This window comes from Tachypleus tridentatus, chromosome 1, assembly GCF_004210375.1.
Source record: "Tachypleus tridentatus isolate NWPU-2018 chromosome 1, ASM421037v1, whole genome shotgun sequence".
NCBI classification, from domain to species: domain Eukaryota; kingdom Metazoa; phylum Arthropoda; class Merostomata; order Xiphosura; family Limulidae; genus Tachypleus; species Tachypleus tridentatus.
The window spans coordinates 59,890,996-59,910,877 of record NC_134825.1 but is presented as its reverse complement, the minus strand read 5'-3'; the positions used below and the strand labels follow the sequence as shown (position 1 = coordinate 59,910,877).

The 19,882-nt window shown below is 33.8% G+C and overlaps 1 protein-coding gene across 5 annotated transcripts in view; it reads right to left on the bottom strand.

The window, feature by feature from the left end:
• The window catches only part of LOC143249633 (uncharacterized), a 162,734-nt gene that overhangs the window by 48,732 nt on the left and 94,120 nt on the right, over positions 1–19,882 (bottom strand). The gene's annotated exons all lie outside the window — the stretch shown is intronic.

Sequence of the window (19,882 nt, the reverse complement as noted above, 5' to 3'; positions counted from 1 at the left end):
TTTAAGCGTAGGTGAACGAAAAACTCGCGCGATAGTAAGTTCCAGGTCCTATTAAAGTCCTAAGTTCAGCAGTGATGTAAATAAAATGTGACGTTTCGTCAGATACACTTGAGAACATGTGGAGTGGTTAATGATATAAATGATACGGATTTCTCTTGTTAGGTAAGACCGGGTATATTTAAACATTGGAATTATATTAAACTAACTTGATATCAGAAAAAATAGCAATTGTTACAGGAATGAGTTTACTGATATGCAAAATTTAAAGATAAAGTAAACTTATAGTTACGTATATACAATCTATATCAAATATCAAACTCATAGTTAAGTATATACAATCCATATCAAATATCAAACTCATAGTTAAGTATATACAATCCATATCAAATATCAAACTCATAGTTAAGTATATACAATCTATATCAAATATCAAACTCATAGTTAAGTATATACAATTCATATAAAATATCAAACTCATAGTTAAGTATATACAATTCATATCAAATATCAAACTCATAGTTAAGTATATACAATCTATATCAAATATCAAACTTATAGTTAAGTATATAAAATCTATATCAAATATCAAACTTATAGTTAAGTAATAGTAGAAAATTACATACGTGATGAATAGTTTTTGCGTATCATAGCGACAAAAGGAAATTGCGCTGAAATAATTTTATGCTCGCTGTGCACACTTAGAAATAACGACAGAAATGTGTCACGCACGAGCACACACTCTGGTGTGAAACACACATCAAACTTTTACTGAGTATAGTATATCCTTTTATCGAAGAAATAAAATGAGCATTTTTACTTTTGAAGAAATAGTAAAGCTGCCAAAGAAAACTGAAACTAAGTCATGTTCATTAGGCTATTAACGTTTATCGTTTTAGTTATTTGCGTTCGTGGAAATGAACAGAATGCGGTTAACTTGTTTTATTTTCTAGGAACTGTCGCTGTCGAATTTTCGCGCAAACCTACTAGAGTGCTATATCTCCGCTAACTGTCCTCAATTTTGAAGTGGCAGATTAATTAACAATACCTACTACTGGGCTACTACAATCAAATAGTGATTTGACTGTCACTCTTACAACTCAACCAATGTCCCATACAACCGAGCGCGATTTATTTATTTTGTATCATTTTTTTCTGATAATGGGGAGTGAACCTTGTTGGATATACATTACTTTAACGATCAGATACACGTGTGTGTATGTTTTCTAATAGCAAAGCCACATCGAGCTATCTGGTGAGTCCAACGAAAGGAATCGAACCCCTCATTTTAGCGTTGTAAGTCTGTAGACTTACCGCTGTGCTAGTGGGAGGATTTTATATTTGCACCCACCTAATCTGTTGAGTTTTATACATAAGAATCGTGAGAGAACGTAAAGTGTGACAATGAATATATTTTTGAATATGAATGAGCAAACAAACATGGCACTGATTTATCTCTTCTGCTCATTTTACTATTAGTATTAACATAGTATCATATTTTCTCCCTCGCTATTGATTTAACTAATTTTCACCTAAAAATCATAAAGCGAAATGAGGATGAATAAATAGAAAGCACTTGAGGTTACTGGTAACCATTCTTTATGAAGGTCTTAGGAAGCACTTGAGGTTACTGGCAACCATTCTTTATGAAGGTTTCAAATGTTAACACAGAATTTACATGTCTATTCATGTTATATCAGTTAGTACTTCATATTTATATAAAAAAAGGGGGGGGGTCGCAACATCATTTACTGTGTGGTCGTTTCTCTTCCGATTCATATAAACAGAGTGTAAATATACGAAACTAAACATCCTGAGAGATTTATGGCAAGTTACTGAAAAATAAATATTTTGTTTAATCACTAACGAACTATTAACTCATTTCACAAAACAGGCTTGGCTCCCACAACGATGACAAAAGTAACTTGTGTACATCATCGTCGAGGTAGATGTTAGTTTATATTCTTAACGAATTTTGGAAATTTTACTGTTTTATACCCATGGAGCTGTAGATCTATTGAACATGAAACCGCACTATTTCGCTGTTGTTTTTAAGATTCGCATTATGCAATACAGTTTTCATTTCGCTATTCCTTTTTGAAAAGTTCTCCGAAACTGACAATAACCAGTGTTTAAGCACAAATATGGTTCGTGCTACATTGCAGTTGACAGTGTATGCAATCGAAAAATTAAATTCGCTAACTGCTAAATGATTTTATTCGTTCAAGATAATAGTGAATGGTTTGGTTTGAGCTTCATGCAAACGCTACACGAGGGCTATCTGCGCTAGCCGTCCCTAATTTAGCAGTGTTAGACTAGAGGGAAGGCAGCTAATCATCACCACCCATCGCTAACTCTTGGGCTACTCTTTTACCAACGAATAGTGGGATCGACCGTCACATTATGACGCACACACGACTGAAAAGGCGAGCAAGTTAGGAATGACGAGGATTCGAACCCGCAATCCTTGGATTAATTTTAACATTTGAAGTTATTCCTTTATCGCACATTTAGATCAGAAACGTGTGTGTGTTTTCTTATAGCAAAGCCACATGGGGCTATCTGCTGAGTCAACTAAGGGTAATCGAGCCGCTAATTTTAGCGTTGTAAATACGTAGACTTACCGCTGTACTAGAGGTGGACAGTAGTGAATGAACCAAGAATAATGTGACATGCTAACATATTACCCAATACGAATTGAATTAACAAAAATCAGTATGCTATTAAATACTGGACATTAACGACTAACTATTATGAGGTGAATGTCTACAATACAATTAGAACTTATTAAACTGCTTGTAACCATGAGCTCCCTTACATACAGGGATGCTAGAAATTAAACAACCATGAATAGTTATCCGACATTCTAAAAGACTGTTAGATATATTCATCAACTGTATTTACAAAACACGAATCAAAACTAGTAAAGTAATCCCATAATTTAGTTTAATAAACTGCTTATAACTGGTCAGTCCTGTAGATACATTCTGTTTTCAATAGATAAAGTGATCAGTACACGATCTCCTATTTCTTAAGTATCTCACAGTGAGGAAATCATCAACACGACAAGCCTAACAGACTCCTTGATGTCTTCCATACCGGTATAATATTGGTTCTGTTTGTTTGTTTTTTTCAATCAAATCAAATGACTACAAAATTACAGTTTTTATAATCTTACCCTTACTTACCAAAGCCACGAGAAAACAATGAAAAAAACGTGAACAACGTGCTTACACATTTTTAAAAAAGCAAGTGTTTTACAAATGTATTACTAAACTTCCTGTCAGATCTTACATTTTTAAAACTAGGTTCTCAAAAAGTCTTGACACTACGTAAGACTGAGTTAATGAGTCAAGTTTAAAAACACTGTTAGTCATTTTCTGTTACAGAACCCACTCTAGTACCGTTAAAAATTACTGGCCCCTACGACGAGTAAACAATACTTTCTGTGTTAGGATGACGTCAAATGAATGTTGCAGATTGATTCTTGGTTAGATAGGCTTGAGAACAGGAAACAGTACGCCTTTTTACAGGAACTTTACTAACTATTACGTACATGGTTTGTTTAAGTATACTATCGAAGAAATTTATGTCCAGTTGAAACCAGAAAATGATGACTCAAAAAATCACATTTCTTAATTTAATTTTAAATGTAATGTCTCCAGGAAACTGATAACAGTTCAAATAAAGTCCACCTTCTATACTATACTCTCAAACAATTAGAGCATCATGTGATTGAAAATCCTACCATGGAACCTGTTTTTTCCATTTTATAATGAAATATATTTTAGGTACAAAAAGGGTGGACAACCCACGACCTTCTGTGGGTGAACCTCACGTTCAGCTGCATCCTAATTAGGTTTTCACACGTAGCTAGTTTTCACTTAAATATATCGATTTTGGCTTATGATTGTAAATGAATTCTGTGGCCCTTGAGGATATGGACCGCGGATTAGTTTAGATTTCTCATTAATACTGTGACGTTTCACAGCACTCGACTATCGTTTTGATTCAATGATCCTCTTCGACTTGCACATAATTTCCCCAAACAAAATTGTAAAAGTATTTGATTACGAAAGTATCTCTCTCTCTTTTTTTTTTTTTTCAATTAACGGTGACTATCGTATTACAAGTTAACATTATGGAAATGATAAACTATAACATGTTAAATTACTTCTCCCCTTTCCACTGAAATATTCTAAAAGCGCCCGTAGTTATTTTAAGATCTGGTAAAGCTACAATAAAGTTATAAATTTCTTTTTAATTGTAGTCACTCCAGCTTCAGAATGATCAGGTTATATATTACATAAAAATGACGAACGACCATTATCTCTCAACTCATCTGACAAATTATAGCTTTTATGTACATCCGATGTTTAAATAACAATAAATTATTATAGCCCGTTATTTGCCTCTAATTCTAAACATAAGATGTCACACCCTACCATTTAAAGATGTAGAATTAACACTAGCTAAACAATTATTATCTTTCAACTTTTGGATACACAGAATTTACTAGATCGTATTAGTTAGTGCTAAACTTTATAACAATAAATCTTTATTTCGTACTTTTGAATTAACAGCGTATGCCATTAAATATATATAACCTTTTGGGTAGACAAATAAGCCTGCATGCCAGTTTGTAATTTACGATAAAACAACAGCAACAAAAAACACACTGAAATCATGTTCCATGTTTGGAATTTATTTTAAAGTATTGGAGCGGTAAGCAAACAATAACTGAAAGTTCTATCCCCATACAAATACCAAAATACAGTAAAACCCTAGTAATAGTGAGTACACTTGTAAATTTAAACTTTATTTATAAAATGTTGCTTTGTACACGTATCATTATACCATAAATGGTTAAATTCAAAACAGCCTTAACACTGACGTACCAGTTATACCTAAAGTGGACAACACTTGATAAACCGGATTCAAGGTGCTTCCCACATACGTCATCACTTGATAATCTTACAGATTAAAACTAGTGCCGGCCTAGAACATCTCATTTTAGATGCCGTATTGTTACAAAGCTGACCAAAGGAACCAGATCCTGACGGGTTGTTTGCTACCTGGCGCTATTCTATTGTAACAATGGCAGGAAATTTAGGCCTACTTAATCATGATTTCGAAACAGTCAAGGAAGTGAACATTTTAAAAACAAAAGTATAAGAAATGTGTGTTTTATTGGTTTCCGATATCTGACGATATCCTGAACGAATTATTGACCATGAAAGAGAAATTAGATTTTGAACAAAGAAACATTTTGGCGTATATCTTTATACTAGTTTGTTTTTTTATACAAGTATCGAAAGGCAGAACTAAAAGTTGAAAAAAACAACCATCAAAGTTACTCAGCTTTTCCTTGTACCAGAAACCATTGAAGAATATTCTTAAATCAAAATAAAATCTCAGCCCTGAAAGTATTGTTAAATTATCTGTGTTATAAACTAATATACCCCATACCTCCCATCATTAGTAAACAGGGGATACAAATTCAGGCCTTTCAGAAGAATAAAAAGAGCCACAAATTTGAGGCTATTTTCCAAAAATTACGATAATTGGCATTCGTTCTTATGAAATAAAGGTATTTTGAAAAAAATAATGTACTCGTCAGTAAGAAGGAAAGTCATTACAAGAAACTTAGTACACAAACATCTATTAACTGATCAGGATCAGCTATTATCTTTCAGGAGATGAAGATGCTGATGATGATGTCTTAACATCTGGCGGTTTTTCTCAAATTTTACTATAAAGAAACATTAGTCCTACCTAAATAACTTCTTTGCTCAATCAACATCCACGAAACCCCAGTTGTTGTTTTTTTACACCAAGTCAAAGTTGACATAACCTTCAGATCGATATCCCAAAATAACCGAAAAATATATACAATTTTAGAGTTTACTAGGAGGGTCTTAAAGGAATTTTAGGGTTACTGAAGATATCATTAATGTATTAGAAATATAAGAACATTACCCCAAATCTGAAGGTTGATATATTCAAATTATAAATCTATTTAGACACTACTTTCCCAATGCTAGTAAGCCGGACTACTTACTTTTCAGTTCTATTTGTTTTCTCCAATCTTCCTAGCGTTGGTAAATTAGAGAATTAATTTATCAGTACTACTGATATTGTACCTTATTTTCCAGTGTTAATAGTTCAGACTATTAATTTATCAGTAGCATACTCTCCCAGTATTACTAAATGAAGAGATTTCCTACCATTATTTTAACTTTTATATGTCATTAGTTAACATGAGAAATTCATAGTTTAAAATAGCATTAATCAAAATGACTTATTGTCAGATATGGAGATAAAGTATTTATTTACGAAATGTTTACCAACATTAGGCTTAAGAATCAGTACTTACGTATCGTCGTTTTCATACAACTCTCCAGTTTCAGTAAGATATCAAGCATTTTATTACATCTGTACGTGTTAAAATTCCTTATTATTTATTATGATAACGATAACTTTATTCAGCATTTAATTATTAACGATACATTATTATACCCACAATTACATTACCATTATAAGGTTTAAAATTAATGTTAACGAAACATGGCTTCCAGGTAGCCACACGTTTCGTTACGGTCAAACGACGAGTAATACTGAATAAGCAAGCTGTTAACCCTATTTTACAGTTTCTGTCGATGAAGAACAAAGTTTCCCTTACCCAATAAATTCCTTAATAAAACAGTAGACCGACAGTAAAGTATCATCAGACAGATTCAAGTGCGGCATCACTTGGCTCTGGGTTTGAGTCTGCTGACCGTTGTCCACCAAGCTGAACTGAACTATGGTGCTCATAGTAAACACCATCTAAAATACGGTGCTGAGCGAGAAGTTCTTTGGGATAAGTCCTTACATCAACCAGAGAGCTGCAGCGAGTACTGATGATACGCCTAATAGGCGACGGTTGTTGGTTAGCTACTACTGAAGTATCTTCGATAGTGTATTTGGTAAACTTGGATAAACTACAATGTGTTAAAATATATTTAATCTCTCTCTCACGTCATTCGCTAGCTGATTAGGAAACTCGCGAGGACAGGCCGTCTGGTGTGAACGGAAAGATCTTCAAACATACATGACTGTACTGGGGAACACTTCCACGTCCCGTTTAGCTCAGCTCTAGGATGACGACATCATCATTTCGCAGCTGCACATATAGGTTCCAGAACAAGGTGAAGTGGGGCTCGTGCAAGGCAAGTATTACACAAAGGAAAACATGTCTGCCATGCCCTACAATCACATCGATTGTAAAAATAAAGCGTATTTTCTACTATTGTAAAGACAGATGCACATACATATACTTTGTATTTTATACACAGTTACCACTTATAAAATATATTATTGTCAGAACTGCCTGGTGATTTCTATAAAATATTTTGTTTTAACAAAGATCATACTGATTGAACGAACGGAAATGTTAGGCTTATACTTTAGCGCTTTGAAACTGGTACCCTAATATAACTGAATGTTACGAAAAATTCACGACAAATACATTGAAAATATCTTTCAAACAATCCTTCAATAAATACTGTAGCTATTATGAATCTAGGAAAAAAAGTCACAGGTATATTTAAAAAATGGCGGGAAATTTCGTGAAAACATGATTATAGTTAGTTAATCTTTGTTCTTTTTTGCACACCTATAATTTACCAATTAGATCCACAATGACTGCTCACTAAAGGTGTATTAAAAATAGAACACTATTATTAATGTTATAGTGATAAAATAAATTTAGTATTATACAAATTAACCATTATTAATTATTAAAAATGTGTTTTTTAAAACGTTTCTCTTTTTTTGTAATTGAAATAATAATAATGGTATTTAAATAAAAGACTGTTTTCCCTAGCGAAAATTGTGACTTTTTTTTTTTCCTTTTATTGCTGTAACAGTCGTGTCAGAGTGACAGCACGAGGTAGTTGGATAGACAGATAAACAGCTGGAATTTTAAAATTACTGTTAGTGAATATATATATATAATTAGCATTGCCAGCACTGAGAGAAGTACTATTATTACAAGTGATCATTTTTTACAAAAGAGCTTAATCTTTTCACCACCAAGCCAACAGTGGTTCTTGACTGCCACAAAACGTTAAAACGTATGTGATAATACATAAAACCGAGGAAAATAAATACAATAAATAAATTGTTTCTAAATACAATATGAGGCTTAAAATGTTCACAGCATATTCAGACCTGGCATGGCCAGGTGGTTACGGCGCTCGACTCGTAATTTGAGGATCGCGGGTTCGAATCCCCGTCGCACCAAACATGCTCGCAGTGGGAGTTTCATAATGTGACGGTCAATCCTACTATTCTTTGGTAAAAGAGTAGTTCAAGAGTTGGTGGTGGGTGGTGATGACTAGTTGCCTTCCCTCTAATCTTACACTGCTAAATTAGGGACGGTTAGTACAGATAGCCCTCGTGTAGATAGCCCTTTGCGCGAAATTAAAACAAAACATACAAACAATATTCCCTCACGTTACAAGAGTAATTAGTACTTCTAATTCCTGCATAATATAATTAACATTTGAAACCCAGAGTACTTGATAAAACTATGGTAAACAAAACAGTTGTACGTTTCACAAATATTTCATTTACTGTTACCACTGTTTTGCCAAGTAACTCATTATGCCTCTACTGGCGAAACGATGGTACTAACAAATAAATATATACAGTAGTGACGTGGTAGAAAGGAAAAACAGGTTAGTATTGGCAAATACCAGAGACAAACGTAAATTATGTTGGTACATGTTCTTACCGGGGAGATGGGGGAGGGAGGCTTATTCAGAAAGGTTTTGATTTAACAAACACAATACATCTAAAGTGTGTCGATGCATTTGTAGATATGCTTCAATTAATAATCGTAATAAAACAACAACCTTTAATATGGGTACTAAATGGCTTATTAAACAATTATGTACGTGATTCATTACACACTGAACTCTTCGATACTGATTAATTTTTGTTTTCCTAAATAGAAAGGTATAATTTTTTTAATGTAAAACACACACATTAATTACTGTCATAGTAATTTGCGATTTTATACTCAGCAGGTAAAGGTAACACCAAGGAAAGTATTAGAGGAATATTTGCAAACCTGCTGTATGAAAATTAATTTTGGTGAAAGGCGCCCGTGTAAACTTGCACGAGCTTAAATATAGTTAATAGCTTTTATTGTTGTTCGGTGTACCAGAAACAGACGAAATTACTGATGAAACTGACCTCGCTGTAGCTGCCTTTTTAAAGCAATAAAAAGAAAGAAACAAACAAAAACAGCAAAGGAATTAGTTCTTGTAGCTAGAGGGAACTGGTGAAACGTGCTGAAGGTTCTTTAGTTTGGGTTGATAGTGCTCAATCGCTTCCATTACTTTTCTCTCCTATAAGATTCCATTATCTTCAATTTCTCTTTCTCAAAAATTGAATAATTATTGGAACGTTAAACATTTAAAAATTTATTTGTGGTTTTGTTTGTGAGGTATTATGATGTACATAAATACGTATTTGACAGTTTTTAGAATGTTTGTTTCGTTTTTGAGATTCGTGCAAAACTATGCGAGGGCTATCTGCACTAGCCGTCCCCAATTTAGCAGTGTAAGACTGAATGGAAGGCAGCTAGTCATCAGCACCCACCGCCAACTCTTGGGTTAATCGTTTACTAACGAATAGTGGGATTGACCTCACATTATAACGCCCCCACGGCTGAAAGGACGAGCATGTTTGGTGTGACGTGGATTCGAACCCGCGACCCTCGGATTACAAGTCGGGCTTTTAAGAATGAATCATCATATGAATTTATTTTCAGATCACAACTCTACCAGATAAAAATGTAAGTTAATACTGCGCATGAGCAGTCGTAAGATTTAGTTTGTCATGTACAATTAGTTTTGCTCCATTCATTGAACGACTTGTAAAGTTTCACTGTGGATCATTTTTGTTTTACAAGTCTATTTGATTACGCCCTAACTATTAATGTTCTTGCGACTCCTAGTGTCCTTTAATTTTTTAATTTTATTTGTTTTTAGTGCAAAGCTACGCAACGTACAAACTGCACTGTCCTCATACGGTATCGAACCTCCATATCAATATAATGCATATAATGTATAAAAATAAACAGAATTATACTCATGAAAATGAACCGAACATGTATGTGTTGCTGTTGTTGATGGGCGTGCCCCTCCTTGCGCCCCTTATTATTCCCATGCTTTCAGGAAGTATCGTTTAAGAAAGTACGAAGTACTTCGTAACTAGTCCACTGTACTTTGTGGTATTAAGGTTTAGCCAGAAACGTATTTTTGCAAGACAAAATAGACTTCTACCACAATGCTTCCTTGAATCACATTTCACTCAAATGTTATTTACATATGTTACTGTGATAAATACGAACCAAAGCTTCCGTTCTTACACATATGTTTTCAAAAATATTTGTGCACTGAGAATAATCTGTGTTACACTAATGTAACGTTCAAAGCACAATTCCAACGGCACTATTAAGCTATCTATACACAACTAATCATTATTTGAACCTTACAGATAGTTACCGTAAGTTACCATCAACACCCTTACTTGTCTAACAGATCTATCTAGTCTTCAGTAACTGTGTGACAAAACCAAATGAATATTTCACATTAAGTATTGGATTTCGACGACATTTTGAAAAAGGGGCTACCTTAAATTTACGTGTTATCCGATTTCCTTTTAAAGTCCAAAAATTATTCACAAGAATATGAGCTTGCTTCCGGGAATATCCAGTAGAATTCTCACATTTTGTATATTAGACTTGGACGATAAGTTTCGTCTTTAAAAAAGGAATTTTACCGTCGACAATACAAGGGAAGATTCAGTACATGGGAAGAGATTAAAAAGACGTTGTGCTTGAACTAACACGACATGTATTTAAATAAGTAAATCAATACAAATCGTATACTCAGTAATTGATATTTTTTACACTTCTAATCTTTTAAGCTACTTGTAAATAAGTCACAAACTGTTCACATCTACGAATAATTATACTAAACAAAAAAACACGCTTTCTATAATAGTAAATTTGTGTTTAAACCATAGAGAGAACATTTCATCAAACTGCTACACATTTGGTTCACCGATAATGTATTTAATTGACTAATACAGATAAAGTTTTACATTTAACAAGCATCGACAAATAGTTTTCATTTGTTGTTGCTAAGCGGAAGATATTCATTTGGACAGCACTAACGTTTTCTTTGATATACACGATAACAAAAATGTTTCCAGCTATATCAATTAACTTGCAAGAAACAACAAAATTTTCATTTAGTGAGAGTTAAACAATGCGTTTTTTCGATTGGAAATAACTCGTTAAATTAATTAGCAATGGAGATTCAACACTGTTTGATTACATAATCAACTCTTTTTTTACAGAACAGTTAAGAACGGCGCGACACACTTACTAATGACCTTAATTATCCGACACTAAACAAAAACTGGCATGAAATGACCTGCGTGTGTTGTTACAAATTCTGCCAACGTTTATCACTAGAGCACAGATCACAGCGCTACCTATATTATTACGAATTAAACAACAAATTAAATTAAAGTTAAATATCTCGGAAAGTTTCAATGCAATAAATTTTTTTTGGTATGTAATGTTTCATGATTTAATAAAATAATATCCTACTCAATTTTCACGTTCTAAGGTAATTATGTATGATATTAGAGAATACTTAACAATGGTGTTCATTAAAGCATTTTTATTTCAGAAAATGTTTAGTTTCATAAACTAATATTGGGTCGAAATCATAAGTTTATTACAAACTAATTGTTTAACTTTTGTCCATGTTTGTGGAATTTATAAGACACTACGTTAAAATTATGTTCTAGACCCACAGTCCATTTCATTTTTAAACTTCCGTACAAGCATTTGACACTGTACTTAACGCGGAGTGGTAAAATGAAAAAAAAAAACAGACAAATATTTTAAACTTTTAAACAGTTATTTTCATTTTGTTTTCTCCATATTTTACAATATATTGAAAAATCCTCCTCTCTACTTAAAACCTGCATGGCTGCACTGAACATACTGGAAAAGTGAATATCACATTAAGAAGTATGTGAAACCGATCTTTTGTACAGCTTTTTCTTACCAAAATACAAAATTTGTTTATTTTTGAATTTCGCACAAAGCTATTCGAGGGTTATTCTGTGCTAGCCGTCCCTAATTTAGCAGTGTAAAACCAGAGGGAAGGCAGCTAGTCATCACCACCCACCGCCAACTCTTGGGCTACTCTTTTACCAACGAATAGTGGGATTGACCGTCACATTATAACGCCCCCACGGCTGAAAGGGCGAGAATGTTTGGAGCGACGGGGATGCGAACCCGCGACCCTCAGATTACGAGTCGCACGCCTTAACACGTTTGGCCATGACGGGCCCAAAATTAATATGTATTTACAAGTTGCTGCTTAGTTACAAAACAACTAAGAGTAACTAACACGATTTGTTTCTTTCGCTTAACTTTAATTCACTTGTATTTAATAATTCATTATTTCCAACCATCATTACCAAAACTTTGTCTAGAATTAAGCACAAAATAAGCTATTTGTGCTCTGCCCACCATAGGTATTGAAACCCAGTTTCTAAGATGCGTTGCAAGTCTGTAGACAACCAGTGCGCCACTGTGAAGCATAACAGTCTAATTTGTAAACACGTATTAACATAAACAAACAAAAATCACTACTCATTCTTTGATGAAAATTAGGTTAATAGATTTAGCTTGTTGACATCTTTACTATCCCAGCAAGAACACTGGAAGTCGATAAAAGTACTGTTGTGCAATAATACATTAATAATACCGAAAATAAACAACAAAAATACCATCAACAGTGGAGTGACATCTTGTCTCAAAACACTCGGAACATTAACAAGATGTTCTGAGTTTAGTTACTAATTGTGAGTATTATTTCATTACAAGATACAGTTTTTACAAAGTATTAAAACAGATACGACGTTTCGAATCATTTGTTTAAGGTATAAGTTCATTATCCCCCCTCAGACTTCGATTTAATTGGAGAACAGTTTTTTTATTATTAAGCACAAAGCTATACAAAGGGTATCGAAACAAAGGTTTGTAGTGGTATACATCCGCAGATTGTAGAATAGCGACCTGTTTGATTTAGCAACCAAACATATATTGACTAATATATATAACTTAAGTGAAGAAAATACTGGAAAAACAACAACAAAAAACAGTAGTGTGGGTATTCCTCACGTTAAATGTATTTTCACATAATTATCTTTTTTTTTTTTTCGTCAAATTATACAATATGCTATCTGCTTTCTGTCCATCATGGGAAATGGACAACCAGATTTTAGCATTGAAAGTACGGAAACTTACCAATGACCCAGTAGGGGACAGCAGTGAAACAATATAACTAATGTAATAACACTTACTGGAACACAGATGAAAGTTCTCTAGCTTAAATTTGGGTCAATTTTTACAGCAACAGAAGGTATTTCTTTAGGCTTATAAATTAGTGGTATATCGAAAATGTTTCCTTAACACCTCATCTTCATAATATAGATACTCATCCTTTATGTTCGCGATTTGTGTTTGTTTTTTGTCGATTACTTATTTACTTCATCTAATCCTAACGACTTTCCCCAAGAAAAATTAACAGTAATAAAAAGTCTTATTAAAGCTAAAGAACTCTGTCAATGATACTGCAACGTATTGAAAAACATATTAAATGTTTATTTGCTTTAATTTTGCGCAGACTAGTTGAGGAAGATCTGCCACAGCTATCCCTAAATTGTAGAGCATGATTCAACAGTACTTCATATTAGCCTGTGCATTATTTTGTATGGAATAGTAAGCTTAACTTTCTATTATAAAATCTGGTAAACTAACGGGTGATCAAATTTGAACAAAGAAGAGAAAATTATGCTTATAATAACAGTACTGTGTTTTTATTCATTTTAAAAGTGGTGTTATTCAACATAATATTTTTGAACAAATTATTTTCAATTTTGAAAAATAAAGCTTAATAATAGGCCCAAATGACGTACAAAGCTATTGATTAAAATAATAAAGGGTTAGGTCGACAACAACCATTGTAATAACAGTCTGTACTGATTTTCTCTGGCAGCTGACTGCAAGTATAATCATTACTCGACATTTTCTTTTACCACTGTTAACTCATTATTTCTACCTGTGTGAAATCATTCGCGAAGAACGATATGGTGGTAACCCCAACGAATCTTGCAGATAGCAGTAGAAAAGACGCATATACATGTTACGAATGTATAAAAAATCAATATTACAATATTAATGTATATAGTTCAATTGTTATTCAGTCAAACGAAAAACATGGTTGGAATCAGATTCTATTTAGTTTGTTCAGAATTAAGCACAAAGCTATACAAAGGAATATTTGTGCTCTGTCCGCCACGGGTATCGAAACCCAGTTTTTAGCGGTGTGCCACTCCACTGGGGTGAATCTATTTGGATCAACTTTGTTTAAAATAGTCACATTTGGCAAGATATACAAGGTCTAATCACAAGGTTCTAAGACTTTCTGTTGCAGGTTCCAGTACAGAGGTAGTGAGCTTCCCAGAGGCGTGTACAAAGTGCAAATAGTGATCTACCCCACGAGCAAACCATTTCTCCACACCTTATACCCGTGTTGTGATAAACATGTTCAAAGACAGACGTATATCTTGCCCTAGTCGTAATAAAAATGAACAGAAAATAAGAGCAATGTGTTTGCATCAAGTTTTATGTGAACAATGGTAAAGGAGAAACAGAAATCATCAAAATGTTACGAACTGCCTTTGGTGATGACTGCTTAAGTAAGGTTGTCGTTTATCAGTGGATGAAACGCTTCAAAGATGTCTGGGAATCGGTCAAGGATGACCCACGTTCTAGGCGACCGTCGACATCGTCCACTAACGAAACGGTCGCTAAGGTGAAAGAAAAAATTCGAAGTGATCGACGATTAATTATCCGTGAAATTACTAATGAACTGGACATTTACTGTGGATCATGCCAGGTGAATTTAACTGAAAACTCTGCATGTGTCTGCATCATGACAACGCGTCTTTACACACTGCTGTGTTGAAAAACTCTGCATGTGTCTGCATCATGACAACGCGTCTTTACACACTGCTGTGTCTGTTCAAAAAGTTTTGTCAGAGAAAAACATTCCTGTGATACCACACACCCCGTATTCTCCCGAACTTGCCATGTGCGATTTTTTCTATTTCAAGAAAAATCAAATTAAGATGAAAGGAAAGAAACTTGATGACATTTCAACCATCCATAATAATATCAAAGCAGAACTTAGTCACATAACAGTTGAATACTTCTAGCATTGCTTCCGAAAATGACAGGTACGTTGGAACATGCGTGTCAGTTGGGGAAGACTACTTTGAAGGGAATAGCATATAATATTGATGTATGTATATCATTTTTCGGAATAAAAGTGAAGTCTTAAAACATTTTGATCACACCTCGTATTCAATAACAAGTTTATTTGAAATAGTAACATTTGGCAAGATATATTCAATACTACGTTCTCTTTGGCACTGATACAATATTTGTATCTGTAGGGCATATTTCTGTTCAGTCGGTGAGCAACTTTAAGAGATATTTGTCCTGTTTCTTAGCGTACCACAAGGGTTCTTACATAGAATGATGGATTAAGGCGTATTATAGAGCATTTAAATTAAGGTGGTTCTAGAGATGTTGATTCACGTTTAGACTTCCTAATGACCAATCAAAAACTTGTGTTTTGTTTAAAGTTGTCTTTCCTCACAATTATAAGAGATTACTGCGATCTTATGTCAAAACAAAGTGTAGTCTGACTGCGACCGTGAGAGGTCATATAAATAGAACCAACATCATGTTGTTATATTACAGTCGAGCACTAAATCAGCTCCTAAAAACTAAATACAATCCGAACGTCCAGTTATGATGGTACTTTTCCATATTAAACAATGTGGAACTGGGCAAACTGTTAATGTGTTGAGAAAAAAAAAGCCATACAAACTGTGATATATTATGAAGTCAACAAAAAGGCTGAAGGAGATCTTATAAACTTTAATTATGTGAAGTCTGATCTCCTTGGTTTCATCACTGATAACCTTAATTTGCTGTCCTGAAATTTATATCAACTGATATACTTCAATAACTAACTTGTTTTATAATGTGTATACAATGGGTCTAGATACACTGTACATGTCAACTGATATGTTCCAATAACTAACTTGTTTAAGATGTGTACAATGGGTCTAGATACACTGTACAGGTCAACTGATATGTTCCAATAACTAACTTGTTTGAGATGTGTGTACAATGGGTCTAGATACACAGTAGACCAAAAATAGTTGCTGCATGATTCTTTCTCAAAAACGTCATTTTCTGCTTACCACCAGTGGGCAACATTGCAATATAATATGGAAACAACAACCAAAACGGAAGCATCCAACAACTGATAAAACTAAAGAAGAAAGGGCAGGTACTATCTTTCAGTGTGAATAATAGGTGTGGAATGCGTCAACATTTATTTTCACAAACAGCCACAAAATATGTACAGGTAATCAAATATCGAGTTTTGATATCCGCGTATAGTTTTATGCTCAACAACAACAACAACAAAAAACTTTCAAAAAACTTTTCATATTTATCACGACAAGAACAATATTTTGGAGGAGTGTACGTATTTCAACCATAGTTTACGAACATCACGTACAAAACTATTTTTTGTATAAATCAATGCACACTTTTTGTTTAAGCAAAAAGCTGAAAATGGGCTATCAGCTTTGTACTACCTGCAGGAATACACTCAATTTTGGTGTTATAAATACTTGAGCAACAGGACGACCAATAGACAGATGGAAAATATTACATCAATATGTCATTAACTTTAGTAACGGAATATTTAACACAATGTAAGAATGCATATGTTTTGCTAATTTTTTGTATTAAACATTCTTTGTTAATGGTACATACAATGTGACGTATCTGTTTGTTGTTGTTTTTTAACTTTGTTCCACATATTTTAAGAGATGTTACAAATGTAATCGACAATTGAAAATTAAATTTTCATTGGAAAAAACGACACAAAGTGTGTTTTTTTAATTTCGCGCAAAGCTACTCGAGGGCTATCTGCGCTAGTTGTCCCAAATTTAGCAGTGTAAGACCAGAGGGAAGGCAGCTACTCATCACCACCCACCGCCAACTCTTGGGTTACTCTTTTACCAGTGAATAATGGGATTGTCCGTAACATTATAACGCCCCCACGGCTCAAAAAGCGAGCATGTTTGGTGCGACGGGGATGCGAACCCGCGACCCTCAGATTACAAGTCGCACGCCTTAACCGACCTAGCCATACCAAACCCGACACAAAGTGACAGAGACTCTCAAGAGAGCTCATTGTAAATGAAGGAATATTTTCTGTATATAGAAAAATTAATTAACTCATTAATAGATAACATAAGTAGCAGCTGTAAATTTATCCTGGTCATGAACCACAGAAAAATAAAAAACAACTACAAAGAATTAATATTTTTAGTAGAATCTGAAGCACTAAAAAAGACAAATTACTCTGAAGTGGAAACGACACAACTCTTACCTATGGGGCAATGGTATTCAATAACAAGTTTATTTGAAATCGTCACATTTGGCAAGATATATTCAATACTACGTTCTCTTTGGCACTGATACAATATTTGTCTTTTTTAGTATAATCTAAAGCACTAAAAAAGACAAATTACCCTGAAGTAGAAACGACACAGTTCTTACCTATGGGGCAACGGTAATTTTACAGACTTCAATATAGGGTTCAATGTCTCCTAACGGAAAAAGCACACATAACCTATTACTTAGCTTTTCGCTAAATGAAACATTTATTAAGTGTAGTAGTGACTAACACTAAGCACAACGCAAAACTTAAATTTTGACATCAATATGATATAATTTTTTTCTTTATAAGAGCTCTGATGCTCCCGATATCTTTCAGCGTTGTCTTTATCTATCTTATCATTTTTCGTCTTTGGATAAAATAGTAGTTGTTACGTATATAATTATTATGCCACATACACAAAGCTATTAAAGAGAAAAAAAATCTTACGTTCAACCTGAGCACCACCAAGTGTCTACGTTTGAAAATTCAAGGTTTAGAATCAGCCGCACTCGATCCTACAATCCTGTTCTTAACAACAACAAAAAAATGGGAATTTTCCGCCTCACATATGAAGTACCTACAGCTGAAAGTACAGAATATGTTCAGTGAGAAATTACAGACAGATCCTTGAACTTTTGGATCCGAAGCCTGCAACGCTAACCGCCCGACTAGTTCAGGAAGCTGATCAACAACGTAAATAAATAAATTCTGATTTATATTTCAGCATGCTAAATATATATAAATAAATGTTAATATGTGTGTGTGTATGTGTTTCTCATTTCTTCATCAATCAGCACCAAACTTGACATAGTGATACAGGATGGCAAGATGAAGGTAATGAGGGGCGAATTCCCCCTTCTAATTTCGGGAAAACTGTGAAATCAGTCAAACTTAGACAATCGTTCTCAGCATGATATAAGGATGGTTGGATCCCCCTCTTAACTTCATATTTTCATTAGAATTGTTGAAAACAGTGTACCTTTCTCTTCAGTATGATAACTTTGTGCATTTTTCTTATTAAACTTTTAATTTTTTATTATATTAAGAAAAAATTGAAACACAAATCACTATCCTATGTTATAAACGAGTTTTTATTTAGCCTGTTCAAATGGCATATACACCAGCTGGTTTATAATAACAAGTAAAAATACCAAGTATTGAATAACTTCAACACTAAAAGCACAACAATGTCTCAACACACCTACTGGGAATAAAATACACTTTAAAGAGGCACAACAAGTCAACGTCAGGAGATACATCATGTTGAACAACGTTTATGTAAGAAGTTCAAGACTGGGTGACATTCATAACTCTGCGAAATAAAATATATCTTTCATTGTTATGACTTTTCTGTCATTCTCCACGAATAAGTACTTATATCTAGTACATGCACCCTTGGATGAACCTACAAATTTAGTATCATAATGGTGCCATGCGGGTGTAACAAGCTTGACCTACTTAGAAATTTGGGTGCGCGAGACTTGTAGATAACATATACATATGTTAATTAATATGCGCTCCCCCCAAGTAAATTTACTCAATTTCATATACAACTTTGAAAACTTTATACATACAAAGCATTACTTGCTACACCTTACTTTTACAATAAGAGAAATAAATGTTACTATCCCCCCCTTACATTAATATAGCTAGAACGACGAAAAATTAAAACCTCACTTATTCAAACATTTAACATTAATTTGACCATATTTATTTACTAACCAGAGATAATTAATTGTTGCACGCGAGTTAATTTCATGCATCTACACGCTACTTATTGGATAAAAACATTTGATACGATCTGAACTATTGGTAATATTCAACATTTTTAGTGGTATAATGCGCTGCTGGCCAAAATCTTAACGTCAATGAACATAAAGAAAAAAAATATGCATTTTGCGTTGTGAGACTCAACCACTTATTTGAGTTGAGCTTCGAAAGATGAAAATAAGAAAAGGGTAAATAAAAATAAACTTTTTTAGCATTTAATAGAGAAAATGTGAACACTATGAAATTAGCCTAAATACTAGCTGGTCAAAAGTTTAAGACCATACTGAAACGAAGCGTTAATCGGTCAACATGTAACGAAATTTAGTCATTTGTGTTCAAGCATTAGCGTTGTCAACATCTCCCAGTAACATCTCCTGTGTTACATTGGGTAAAAACATGGCAAAGGCTAAAAGACTGACAGAGTTTGAATGTGGCAG